The sequence below is a fragment of the Chiloscyllium punctatum genome, chromosome 13 (genome assembly GCF_047496795.1).
Source record: "Chiloscyllium punctatum isolate Juve2018m chromosome 13, sChiPun1.3, whole genome shotgun sequence".
Lineage (NCBI taxonomy): Eukaryota > Metazoa > Chordata > Chondrichthyes > Orectolobiformes > Hemiscylliidae > Chiloscyllium > Chiloscyllium punctatum.
In genome coordinates, this window is record NC_092751.1 from 70483920 (window position 1) to 70496326 (window position 12407).

The 12407-nt window shown below is 47.6% G+C and overlaps 1 long non-coding RNA gene across 1 annotated transcript in view; it reads right to left on the reverse strand.

The window, feature by feature from the left end:
- The window catches only part of LOC140484549 (uncharacterized), a 99533-nt gene extending 87504 nt beyond the window's left edge, over positions 1 to 12029 (reverse strand). Inside the window, exon 1 of the long non-coding RNA XR_011962288.1 lies at positions 11889 to 12029. This is a non-coding gene — a long non-coding RNA (uncharacterized lncRNA). The remainder of the gene's footprint in view (positions 1 to 11888) is intronic.
- Between the last annotated feature and the right edge of the window lie 378 nt (positions 12030 to 12407).

Here is a 12407-nt window from a genome sequence, read left to right on the forward strand (position 1 = left end):
TGTGTGGTCACTGGGAGGTGTGCGGTTGAGGTCATTCTCACAGTGATACTGTTTGCAGTAACTGTATGGTAACTGGGAGACTTGTTGATGAGGCCAGTCTCACTAGGAGACTGTGTGCAATGAATTTATGGTTACTGGGAGGTGTGTTGATGAGGCCAGTTTCACTATGAGATTCTTTACAGTTTCTGTTTGGTGACTGAGAGGTGTGTGGGTGAGGACAGTCTCTCTCTGAGATGGTTTACGGTGAGTGTATGGTTACTGGGAGGTGTATAGCTGAGGCCAGTCAGCCTTGGAGACCGTGTGCAGTGACTGGTTACTGGGAGGTGTGTAGATGAGGATAGGCTCTCTCCGAGACTGCTTGCAGTGACTGTACAGTCACAGGGAGGTGCGTATATGAGGCCAGTCTCACTGGGAGACTATGTGCAGTGAATGTATGGTTAGTGGGAGGTGTGTAGATGAGGAGAGTCTCTCTATGAGACTGTTTGCAGTCACTATATCATCACTTGGGGGTGTGCAGTTGAGAAAAGTCTCTCTGTGAGACTGTTTGCAGTGACTGTATGGTTACTGGGAGGCGTGCTGATGAGGCCATTCTCACTGTGATACTGTTACCAGTGACTGTATGGTTACTGGGAGGTGTGTGAATGAAGACATGATCTCTATGAGACTGTTTGCAGTGACTGTATGGCTACTTGAACTTGTGTAGATGAGGACAGGCTCTCTAATATAATGTTTGCAGTGACTGTATGCCAACTGGGAGGCGTGTTGATTTGGACAGGCTCTCTATGAGACGGTTTGCACTGACTGTATGGTCACTGGGAGGTGTGTAGATCAGAACAGCCTCTATCTGAGACTATTTTCAGTGACTGTATGGTTACCGGTAGGTGTGTAGATGAGGCCAGTGTCACTGAGAGACTATTTTCAGTGACTGGATGGTTACTGGGTCGTCTGTAGTTGAGAATAGACTCTTTATGAGAGTGTTTGCAATGACTGTATGGTTACTGAGAGGTGTGTGAATGAGGAGAGGTTCACTGTGAGACTGATTGCGTTGACTCTAATGTTACTGGGAGATGTGTAGATGAGGTCAGGCTTTCTATGAGTCTGTTTGCAGTGACTGTATGATTACTGGGAGGTGTTTACATGAGGCCAGTCTCGCTGGGAGACTGTGTGCAGTGACTGCGTGATTACTGGGAGGTGTGTAGATGAGAATAGACCCTTTATGAAACGGTTTTCAGTGACAGTAAGGACAGGATCTCTATTATACTATCTGCAGTGACTGTGTGGTCACTGGGAGGTGTGCGGTTGAGGTCATTCTCACAGTGATACTGTTTGCAGTAACTGTATGGTAACTGGGAGACTTGTTGATGAGGCCAGTCTCACTAGGAGACTGTGTGCAATGAATTTATGGTTACTGGGAGGTGTGTTGATGAGGCCAGTTTCACTATGAGATTCTTTACAGTTTCTGTTTGGTGACTGAGAGGTGTGTGGGTGAGGACAGTCTCTCTCTGAGATGGTTTACGGTGAGTGTATGGTTACTGGGAGGTGTATAGCTGAGGCCAGTCAGCCTTGGAGACCGTGTGCAGTGACTGGTTACTGGGAGGTGTGTAGATGAGGATAGGCTCTCTCCGAGACTGCTTGCAGTGACTGTACAGTCACAGGGAGGTGCGTATATGAGGCCAGTCTCACTGGGAGACTATGTGCAGTGAATGTATGGTTAGTGGGAGGTGTGTAGATGAGGAGAGTCTCTCTATGAGACTGTTTGCAGTCACTATATCATCACTTGGGGGTGTGCAGTTGAGAAAAGTCTCTCTGTGAGACTGTTTGCAGTGACTGTATGGTTACTGGGAGGCGTGCTGATGAGGCCATTCTCACTGTGATACTGTTACCAGTGACTGTATGGTTACTGGGAGGTGTGTGAATGAAGACATGATCTCTATGAGACTGTTTGCAGTGACTGCATGGTTACTAGCAGATGTGTAAATGGGGATAGGCTCTCTATCAGACTCTGTGCAGTGACTGTATGGTTACTGGGAGGTGTGTGAATGAAGACATGATCTCTATGAGACTGTTTGCAGTGACTGCATGGTTACTAGCAGATGTGTAAATGGGGATAGGCTCTCTATCAGACTCTGTGCAGTGACTGTATGGTTACTGGGAGGTGTGTGAATGAAGACATGATCTCTATGAGACTGTTTGCAGTGACTGCATGGTTACTAGCAGATGTGTAAATGGGGATAGGCTCTCTATCAGACTCTGTGCAGTGACCGTATGGTTACTGGGAGGTGTGTTGATGAAGCTAGTCTCACAGTGAGACAGTTTACACTGACTGTCTGGTACAGTTGGGTGTGTAGATGAGGCCAGTCTCACTGAGACTGTTTGCAGTGACTGTATGGTTACTGGGAGATGTGTAGATGAGGCCAGTGTCACTGTGAGACTATTTGGAGTGACTGTATTGTTACTGGGATGTGTGTAGTTGAGGATCGGCTCCCTGAGACTGTCCACTGTGACTGTCTGGTTACTGGGAGGTGTGTCGATAAGGGCAGGTTCTCTCTCAGACTGTTTGCAGTGGCTATATGGTTACTGGCATGTGTATTGATGAGGCCAGTCTCACTGTCAGTCTGCACGGAGTGACTGTGTTGTTGCTGGAACGTGTGTAGCTGAGGACAGGCTCTCTATGAGACTGTTTGCAGTGACTGTATGGTCACTGGCAGATGTGTGGATAAAGACACGGTATCTATAAAGACTGTTTGTAGTGACAGGCTCTGCATGAGACTGTTTTCAATGACCGTATGGTTACTGGAAGGTGTGTGGATGAAGACAGGCTCACTCTGATACTGTTTGCAGTGTCTGTATGGTAACTGGGAGGTGTGTAAATGAGGCCAGGCTCACTGTGAGACTGTTTGCATTGACTGTGGGAGAACTGTAGTTGAGGACGGTGGGGATGGAGGTGATAGGTCAGGGAGAAGGGTGGAGTGGATAGGTGGAAAGGAAGATAGGCAGGTAGGACAAGTCATGGGGAGAGTGCTGAGATGGAAGTTTGGAACTGGGGTGAGGTGGGGGAAGGGGGAAGGAGAAATGAGGAACCTGTTGAAGTCCACATTGATGCCCTGGAGTTGAAGTGTTCTGAGGCAGAAGATGAAGCTTTCTTCCTCCAGACGTTGGGTGGTGAGGGAGCGGCGGTGAAGGAGGCCAAGAACCTCCATGTCCTCGGCAGAGTGAGAGGGGGAGTTGAAATGTTGGGCCATGGGGTGGTGTGGTTGATTGGTGCGGGTGTCCCAGAGATGTTCCCTAAAGTGACTGTATGGTTACTGTGAGGTGGGTAGATGAGGCCAGTCACCGTGGGCGAATGTGTGCAGTGACTGTGTGGTTACTGGGAGGTGTGTAGATGATGCCAATCTCACTGGGAGACTGTTTGCAGTGACTGTATGGCTACTGGAACTTGTGTAGATGAGGACAGGCTCTCTATGAGCCTGTTTACAGTGACTGTATGGTCACTGGGAGGTGTGTAGATTAGGACAGGCTCTCTCTGTGACTGATTGCAGTGACTGTATGGTTACTGGGAGGTGTGAGGTTGAGGACAGGTTTTCCATAGACTCTTTGCAGTGAAAGTATAGTTACCGGGAGGTCTGTAGATTAGGACAGGCTCTCTTGAGACTGTATGGTTACTGTGAGGAGTGTGGATGAAGACAGGCTCTCTATGGTACTGTTTGCAGTGACTGTATGGTTACTGGGAGGTGCGTAGGTGAGCAAAGACTCTCTGTGACTGTTTGCAGTGACTGTATGGTTAGTGTGAGGTGTGTAGATGAGGACAGGCTCTCTATGAAATGTTTGCAGTGACAGTATAGTTACTGGCAGCTGTGTAAGTGGGGAAAGGGTCTCTATGTGACTGTTTGCAGTGACTGTATGGCTACTTGAACTTGTGTAGATGAGGACAGGCTCTCTAATATAATGTTTGCAGTGACTGTATGCCAACTGGGAGGCGTGTTGATTTGGACAGGCTCTCTATGAGACGGTTTGCACTGACTGTATGGTCACTGGGAGGTGTGTAGATCAGAACAGCCTCTATCTGAGACTATTTTCAGTGACTGTATGGTTACCGGTAGGTGTGTAGATGAGGCCAGTGTCACTGAGAGACTATTTTCAGTGACTGGATGGTTACTGGGTCGTCTGTAGTTGAGAATAGACTCTTTATGAGAGTGTTTGCAATGACTGTATGGTTACTGAGAGGTGTGTGAATGAGGAGAGGTTCACTGTGAGACTGATTGCGTTGACTCTAATGTTACTGGGAGATGTGTAGATGAGGTCAGGCTTTCTATGAGTCTGTTTGCAGTGACTGTATGATTACTGGGAGGTGTTTACATGAGGCCAGTCTCGCTGGGAGACTGTGTGCAGTGACTGCGTGATTACTGGGAGGTGTGTAGATGAGAATAGACCCTTTATGAAACGGTTTTCAGTGACAGTAAGGACAGGATCTCTATTATACTATCTGCAGTGACTGTGTGGTCACTGGGAGGTGTGCGGTTGAGGTCATTCTCACAGTGATACTGTTTGCAGTAACTGTATGGTAACTGGGAGACTTGTTGATGAGGCCAGTCTCACTAGGAGACTGTGTGCAATGAATTTATGGTTACTGGGAGGTGTGTTGATGAGGCCAGTTTCACTATGAGATTCTTTACAGTTTCTGTTTGGTGACTGAGAGGTGTGTGGGTGAGGACAGTCTCTCTCTGAGATGGTTTACGGTGAGTGTATGGTTACTGGGAGGTGTATAGCTGAGGCCAGTCAGCCTTGGAGACCGTGTGCAGTGACTGGTTACTGGGAGGTGTGTAGATGAGGATAGGCTCTCTCCGAGACTGCTTGCAGTGACTGTACAGTCACAGGGAGGTGCGTATATGAGGCCAGTCTCACTGGGAGACTATGTGCAGTGAATGTATGGTTAGTGGGAGGTGTGTAGATGAGGAGAGTCTCTCTATGAGACTGTTTGCAGTCACTATATCATCACTTGGGGGTGTGCAGTTGAGAAAAGTCTCTCTGTGAGACTGTTTGCAGTGACTGTATGGTTACTGGGAGGCGTGCTGATGAGGCCATTCTCACTGTGATACTGTTACCAGTGACTGTATGGTTACTGGGAGGTGTGTGAATGAAGACATGATCTCTATGAGACTGTTTGCAGTGACTGCATGGTTACTAGCAGATGTGTAAATGGGGATAGGCTCTCTATCAGACTCTGTGCAGTGACTGTATGGTTACTGGGAGGTGTGTGAATGAAGACATGATCTCTATGAGACTGTTTGCAGTGACTGCATGGTTACTAGCAGATGTGTAAATGGGGATAGGCTCTCTATCAGACTCTGTGCAGTGACTGTATGGTTACTGGGAGGTGTGTGAATGAAGACATGATCTCTATGAGACTGTTTGCAGTGACTGCATGGTTACTAGCAGATGTGTAAATGGGGATAGGCTCTCTATCAGACTCTGTGCAGTGACCGTATGGTTACTGGGAGGTGTGTTGATGAAGCTAGTCTCACAGTGAGACAGTTTACACTGACTGTCTGGTACAGTTGGGTGTGTAGATGAGGCCAGTCTCACTGAGACTGTTTGCAGTGACTGTATGGTTACTGGGAGATGTGTAGATGAGGCCAGTGTCACTGTGAGACTATTTGGAGTGACTGTATTGTTACTGGGATGTGTGTAGTTGAGGATCGGCTCCCTGAGACTGTCCACTGTGACTGTCTGGTTACTGGGAGGTGTGTCGATAAGGGCAGGTTCTCTCTCAGACTGTTTGCAGTGGCTATATGGTTACTGGCATGTGTATTGATGAGGCCAGTCTCACTGTCAGTCTGCACGGAGTGACTGTGTTGTTGCTGGAACGTGTGTAGCTGAGGACAGGCTCTCTATGAGACTGTTTGCAGTGACTGTATGGTCACTGGCAGATGTGTGGATAAAGACACGGTATCTATAAAGACTGTTTGTAGTGACAGGCTCTGCATGAGACTGTTTTCAATGACCGTATGGTTACTGGAAGGTGTGTGGATGAAGACAGGCTCACTCTGATACTGTTTGCAGTGTCTGTATGGTAACTGGGAGGTGTGTAAATGAGGCCAGGCTCACTGTGAGACTGTTTGCATTGACTGTGGGAGAACTGTAGTTGAGGACGGTGGGGATGGAGGTGATAGGTCAGGGAGAAGGGTGGAGTGGATAGGTGGAAAGGAAGATAGGCAGGTAGGACAAGTCATGGGGAGAGTGCTGAGATGGAAGTTTGGAACTGGGGTGAGGTGGGGGAAGGGGGAAGGAGAAATGAGGAACCTGTTGAAGTCCACATTGATGCCCTGGAGTTGAAGTGTTCTGAGGCAGAAGATGAAGCTTTCTTCCTCCAGACGTTGGGTGGTGAGGGAGCGGCGGTGAAGGAGGCCAAGAACCTCCATGTCCTCGGCAGAGTGAGAGGGGGAGTTGAAATGTTGGGCCATGGGGTGGTGTGGTTGATTGGTGCGGGTGTCCCAGAGATGTTCCCTAAAGTGACTGTATGGTTACTGTGAGGTGGGTAGATGAGGCCAGTCACCGTGGGCGAATGTGTGCAGTGACTGTGTGGTTACTGGGAGGTGTGTAGATGATGCCAATCTCACTGGGAGACTGTTTGCAGTGACTGTATGGCTACTGGAACTTGTGTAGATGAGGACAGGCTCTCTATGAGCCTGTTTACAGTGACTGTATGGTCACTGGGAGGTGTGTAGATTAGGACAGGCTCTCTCTGTGACTGATTGCAGTGACTGTATGGTTACTGGGAGGTGTGAGGTTGAGGACAGGTTTTCCATAGACTCTTTGCAGTGAAAGTATAGTTACCGGGAGGTCTGTAGATTAGGACAGGCTCTCTTGAGACTGTATGGTTACTGTGAGGAGTGTGGATGAAGACAGGCTCTCTATGGTACTGTTTGCAGTGACTATATGGTTACTGGGAGGTGCGTAGGTGAGCAAAGACTCTCTGTGACTGTTTGCAGTGACTGTATGGTTAGTGTGAGGTGTGTAGATGAGGACAGGCTCTCTATGAAATGTTTGCAGTGACTGTATAGTTACTGGCAGCTGTGTAAGTGGGGAAAGGGTCTCTATGTGACTGTTTGCAGTGACTGTATGGCTACTTGAACTTGTGTAGATGAGGACAGGCTCTCTAATATAATGTTTGCAGTGACTGTATGCCAACTGGGAGGCGTGTTGATTTGGACAGGCTCTCTATGAGACGGTTTGCACTGACTGTATGGTCACTGGGAGGTGTGTAGATCAGAACAGCCTCTATCTGAGACTATTTTCAGTGACTGTATGGTTACCGGTAGGTGTGTAGATGAGGCCAGTGTCACTGAGAGACTATTTTCAGTGACTGGATGGTTACTGGGTCGTCTGTAGTTGAGAATAGACTCTTTATGAGAGTGTTTGCAATGACTGTATGGTTACTGAGAGGTGTGTGAATGAGGAGAGGTTCACTGTGAGACTGATTGCGTTGACTCTAATGTTACTGGGAGATGTGTAGATGAGGTCAGGCTTTCTATGAGTCTGTTTGCAGTGACTGTATGATTACTGGGAGGTGTTTACATGAGGCCAGTCTCGCTGGGAGACTGTGTGCAGTGACTGCGTGATTACTGGGAGGTGTGTAGATGAGAATAGACCCTTTATGAAACGGTTTTCAGTGACAGTAAGGACAGGATCTCTATTATACTATCTGCAGTGACTGTGTGGTCACTGGGAGGTGTGCGGTTGAGGTCATTCTCACAGTGATACTGTTTGCAGTAACTGTATGGTAACTGGGAGACTTGTTGATGAGGCCAGTCTCACTAGGAGACTGTGTGCAATGAATTTATGGTTACTGGGAGGTGTGTTGATGAGGCCAGTTTCACTATGAGATTCTTTACAGTTTCTGTTTGGTGACTGAGAGGTGTGTGGGTGAGGACAGTCTCTCTCTGAGATGGTTTACGGTGAGTGTATGGTTACTGGGAGGTGTATAGCTGAGGCCAGTCAGCCTTGGAGACCGTGTGCAGTGACTGGTTACTGGGAGGTGTGTAGATGAGGATAGGCTCTCTCCGAGACTGCTTGCAGTGACTGTACAGTCACAGGGAGGTGCGTATATGAGGCCAGTCTCACTGGGAGACTATGTGCAGTGAATGTATGGTTAGTGGGAGGTGTGTAGATGAGGAGAGTCTCTCTATGAGACTGTTTGCAGTCACTATATCATCACTTGGGGGTGTGCAGTTGAGAAAAGTCTCTCTGTGAGACTGTTTGCAGTGACTGTATGGTTACTGGGAGGCGTGCTGATGAGGCCATTCTCACTGTGATACTGTTACCAGTGACTGTATGGTTACTGGGAGGTGTGTGAATGAAGACATGATCTCTATGAGACTGTTTGCAGTGACTGCATGGTTACTAGCAGATGTGTAAATGGGGATAGGCTCTCTATCAGACTCTGTGCAGTGACTGTATGGTTACTGGGAGGTATGTAAGTGGGGACAGGTTCTATATGAGACTGTTTGCAGAGACTGTAATGTTTCTGTGAGGTGTGTGGATGAGGACAGGCTCTCTCTAAGCCTGTTTGCATTTACTGTATGGTCACAGGGAGGTGTATAGAATAGGCCAGTCTCACTGGAAGACTGTGTGCAGTGTCTGGGTAGTTATTGGGAGGTGTGTAGATGAGCATAGAATCCCTATGGGTGTTTACAGTGACTGTATAGTTACTGGGAGGTGTGTAGATGAGGGCAGTCTCTCTGAGACTGTTTGCAGTGACTGTATTGTAATTGGGAGGCGTGTTGATGAGGACAGTCTCACTGGGAGACTGTATGGATACTGGGAGGTGTGTACATGAGGCCAGTCTCACTGTGAGACTCTTTGGAGTGACTGTGTGGTCACTAGGAGGTGTGAAGATGAGGACAGGCTCTCTAAGAGACTGTTTGCAGTTACTCTATGGTTAATGGGAGGTGTGTATAGATGAGGCCAATCTCACTGTGAGACTCTTTGCTGTGACTGTATTGTTTCTGGGAGGTGTGTAGATGTGGACAGGCTCTCTGAGACTGCTTGTAGTGAGTGTATGGTCACTGGGAGGTGTTTACATGAGGACAGACTCTCGATGAGACTGTTTGCAGTGACTGCATGGACACTGGGAGGGCAGGTTCTCCATGAGACATTTTGCAGTGACTGAATGGTCACTGGGAGGTGTCTCCATGAGGACAGTCTCACCATGAGAATGTTTGCAGTGTCTGTATCGTTACTGGGAGGTGTTTAGATAAGGGCAGGTTCACTGCGCGACAGATTGCACTGACTGTATGGCTACTGGGAATCATGTGAATGAGAACAGGCACTCCGAGACTGTTTGCAATGACTGTATATTTACTAGGAGGTGTGTCGCTTACAAAGGCTCTCTATGAGACTGTTTGTAGTGACTGTTTGTTACTGGGAGGTGTGTAGATGAGGAAAGGTACACTGAGACTGTTTGCAGTGATAGTATGGTTGGAAGCACCGGTTCTTTATGAGACTGTGTGCAGTGACTGTATGGTCACTGAGAGGTGCGTAAATGGGTACAAGTTCTCCATGATACTTTTTGCAGTGACTGGTTACTGGCAGCTGTGTAAGTGGGGATAGTCTTTCTGAAACTGTTTGCAGTGACTGTATGAGCACTGGGAGATGTGTCGATAAGGACAGGCTTTCTATTATACTATTTGCAGTTCCAGTATGGTGACAGGGAGATGTGTACATGTGGACAGGGTCTCTATGAGACTGATTGCAGTGACTGTCTGGTTACTGGGAGGTGTGTAGATGAGGACAGGCTCTCTCAGACTTTTTTCAGTGACTGTATGATTACTGGGAATTTTGTTGGTGAGGCTAGTCTCGCTAAGAGTCTGTTTGCAGTGACTGTATGGTTACTGGGATGTATGAAATTGAGTATAGTCTCTCTTTGAGAGAGTTTGCAGTGACTGTATCGTTACCCGGTGGTGTGTAAGTGAGGACAGGCTCACTATGAGACTGTTTGCAGTGACTGTATGGTAACTGGGAGGTGTGTAGATGAGGACAGGTTCACTGTGAGACTGTTTGCAGTAACTGTATGGTCACTGAAAGGTGTGCAGAAGAGACCAGTCTTACTTCTACTCCCCATGGGATACTGATTAGCAAGGTTAGATCTCATGGAATACAGAGAGAACTAACCATTTGGATACAAAACTGGCTCAAAGGAAGAAGACAGAGGGTGGTGGTGGAGGGTTGTTTTTCAGGCTAGAGGCCAGTGACCAGTGGAGTGCCACAAGGATCGGTGCTGGGCCCTCTACTTTTTGTCATTTACATAAATGATTTGGATGCGAGTTAGTAAGTTTGCAGATGACACCAAAATTGGAGGTGTAGTGGACAGTGAAGAAGGTTACCTCAGATTACAACAGGATCTTGACCAGATGGGCCAATGGGCTGAGAAATGGCAGATGGAGTTTACTTCAAATAAATGCGAGGTGCTGCATTTTGGGAAAGCAAATCTTAGCAGGACTTATACACTTAATGGTAAGGTCCTAGGGAATGTTGCTGAACAAAGAGACCTTGGAGTGCAGGTTCATAGCTCCTTGAAAGTGGAGTTGCAGGTAGATAGGGAAGTGAAGGAGGCATTTGGTATGCTTTCCTTTATTGGTCAGAGTATTGAATACAGGAGTTGGGAGGTCATGTTGCGGCTGTACAGGACATTGGTTAGGCTACTGTTGGAATATTGCATGCAATTCTGGTCTCCTTCCTATCGGAAAGATGTTTTAATACTTGAAAGAGTTCAGAAAAGATTTACAAGGGTTGGAGTATTTGAGCTCGGGGAAGAGGCCGCACAGGCTGGGGCTGTTTTCCCTGGACCGTCAGAGGCTGAGGGGTACTTTATAGAGGTTTACAAAATTATGAGGGGCATGGATAGGATAAATAGGCAAAGTCTCATCCCTGAGGTTGGGGAGTCCAGACCTAGAGGGTGAGAGGTTTAGGGTGAGAGGGGAAGGATGTAAAAGAGACCTAAGGAGCAACGTTTTCATGTCGAGGGTGGAACCTATATGGAATGAGCTGCCAGAGGAAGTGGTGGAGGCTGGTACAATTGCAACATTTTTAAAAGAGGCATTTGGATGGGTATATGAATTGGAAGGGTTTGGAGGGATATGGGCCGGGTGCTGGCAGGTGGGACTAGATTGGGTTGGGATAGCTGGTCGGCATGGACGGGGTTGGACCGAAGGATCTGTTTCCATGCTGGGGACATAGATATTCTGGAGGACTCAGGTTTGCAAAGAGACAGCCAGAATGATAATGCAGCCTTTTAGATGGGGATATCAAAAGTAAGACCGACAAATTATTTATCTTCAGGTTATGAAATACAGACGGTCGGAAAACAATTTGGAAGGATGATGCACCAGGAATTGCAAAGGGAAGAACAGTTTCGAGCCTGCTTAACAGCACTGAATTAAACAGGAATTTATGGAGTTGTGAAAAGCAATTTAGGGGACTTCGATCTTCAATCACATTGGAAAGAGTGATCCCGAAGAAGAATTTGTAGAATATTTTTGTCAGTGTTTGTTGGAACAACAACATTGTTCACTGACTGGGGATGTACCTGTTTCAGATCCAGCATGAAGCTGAGTAAATGAGTCACGTCACAGTAAGAGATCCTTCAGGAAATTGGGAATAAGATGAAATTCAGAGTGATGATGAAGTTTTAAAGTGCTCCCAATAAAGGACAAACAATAACTGGGGACCAGAAGCAGAGTGCCATGAGTTGAATCTGAGAGGGAGCACTGTCCGAGATAAACAAGGAAACAGTGAAATGTCTGGCTGCAACTGATCAGGGACAAACATGGCAAGGAACGGGCTCAAATATTCAACAAAAAGGTACATTCTTTAGCTCTGGGCACTCTCACCATCTGTTCCCCTCGATCGACAACACAAATCCCAGCAATTTCCAGCAGCTCCTTCCCGTTCTGATCAAGAGTAACATCAGACTCTAGACATTAACAAATGTTTCTCTCTCCACATTACTCAGCAGCTCACTTCACCAGCAGTGTGGACTACATTACCCATGCTGCCCTAGTAGATAGCGCCTCTGCACTAAAGGTAAGTGGCCTTGGTGTCGTGGAGGATTGGTTCGCGGGGCCTTTTGGGAGTTGTAGTTCTGGCTGGCACACAGGCGTTCCGCGGCGCTTGGCGGCCACCAGCTGGAAGTCCGCGGGAGCCCCAGAGCGGAGGTGACCTGGTGCGGCTGGAATTGGGGGAGCGCTCCTATAAATACCCGGGGAGGGGTGGGGTAATACACTGACCAGTTGCTGCAGAAAATGGTCATCAACAGCTTCCGTCCAAACCTGGGGACATGGGAGAATAGGGAAATGGCACAGATATTACATCAATGTTTTCGCTCATTTTTGTGGGTTATATAAAGAAAA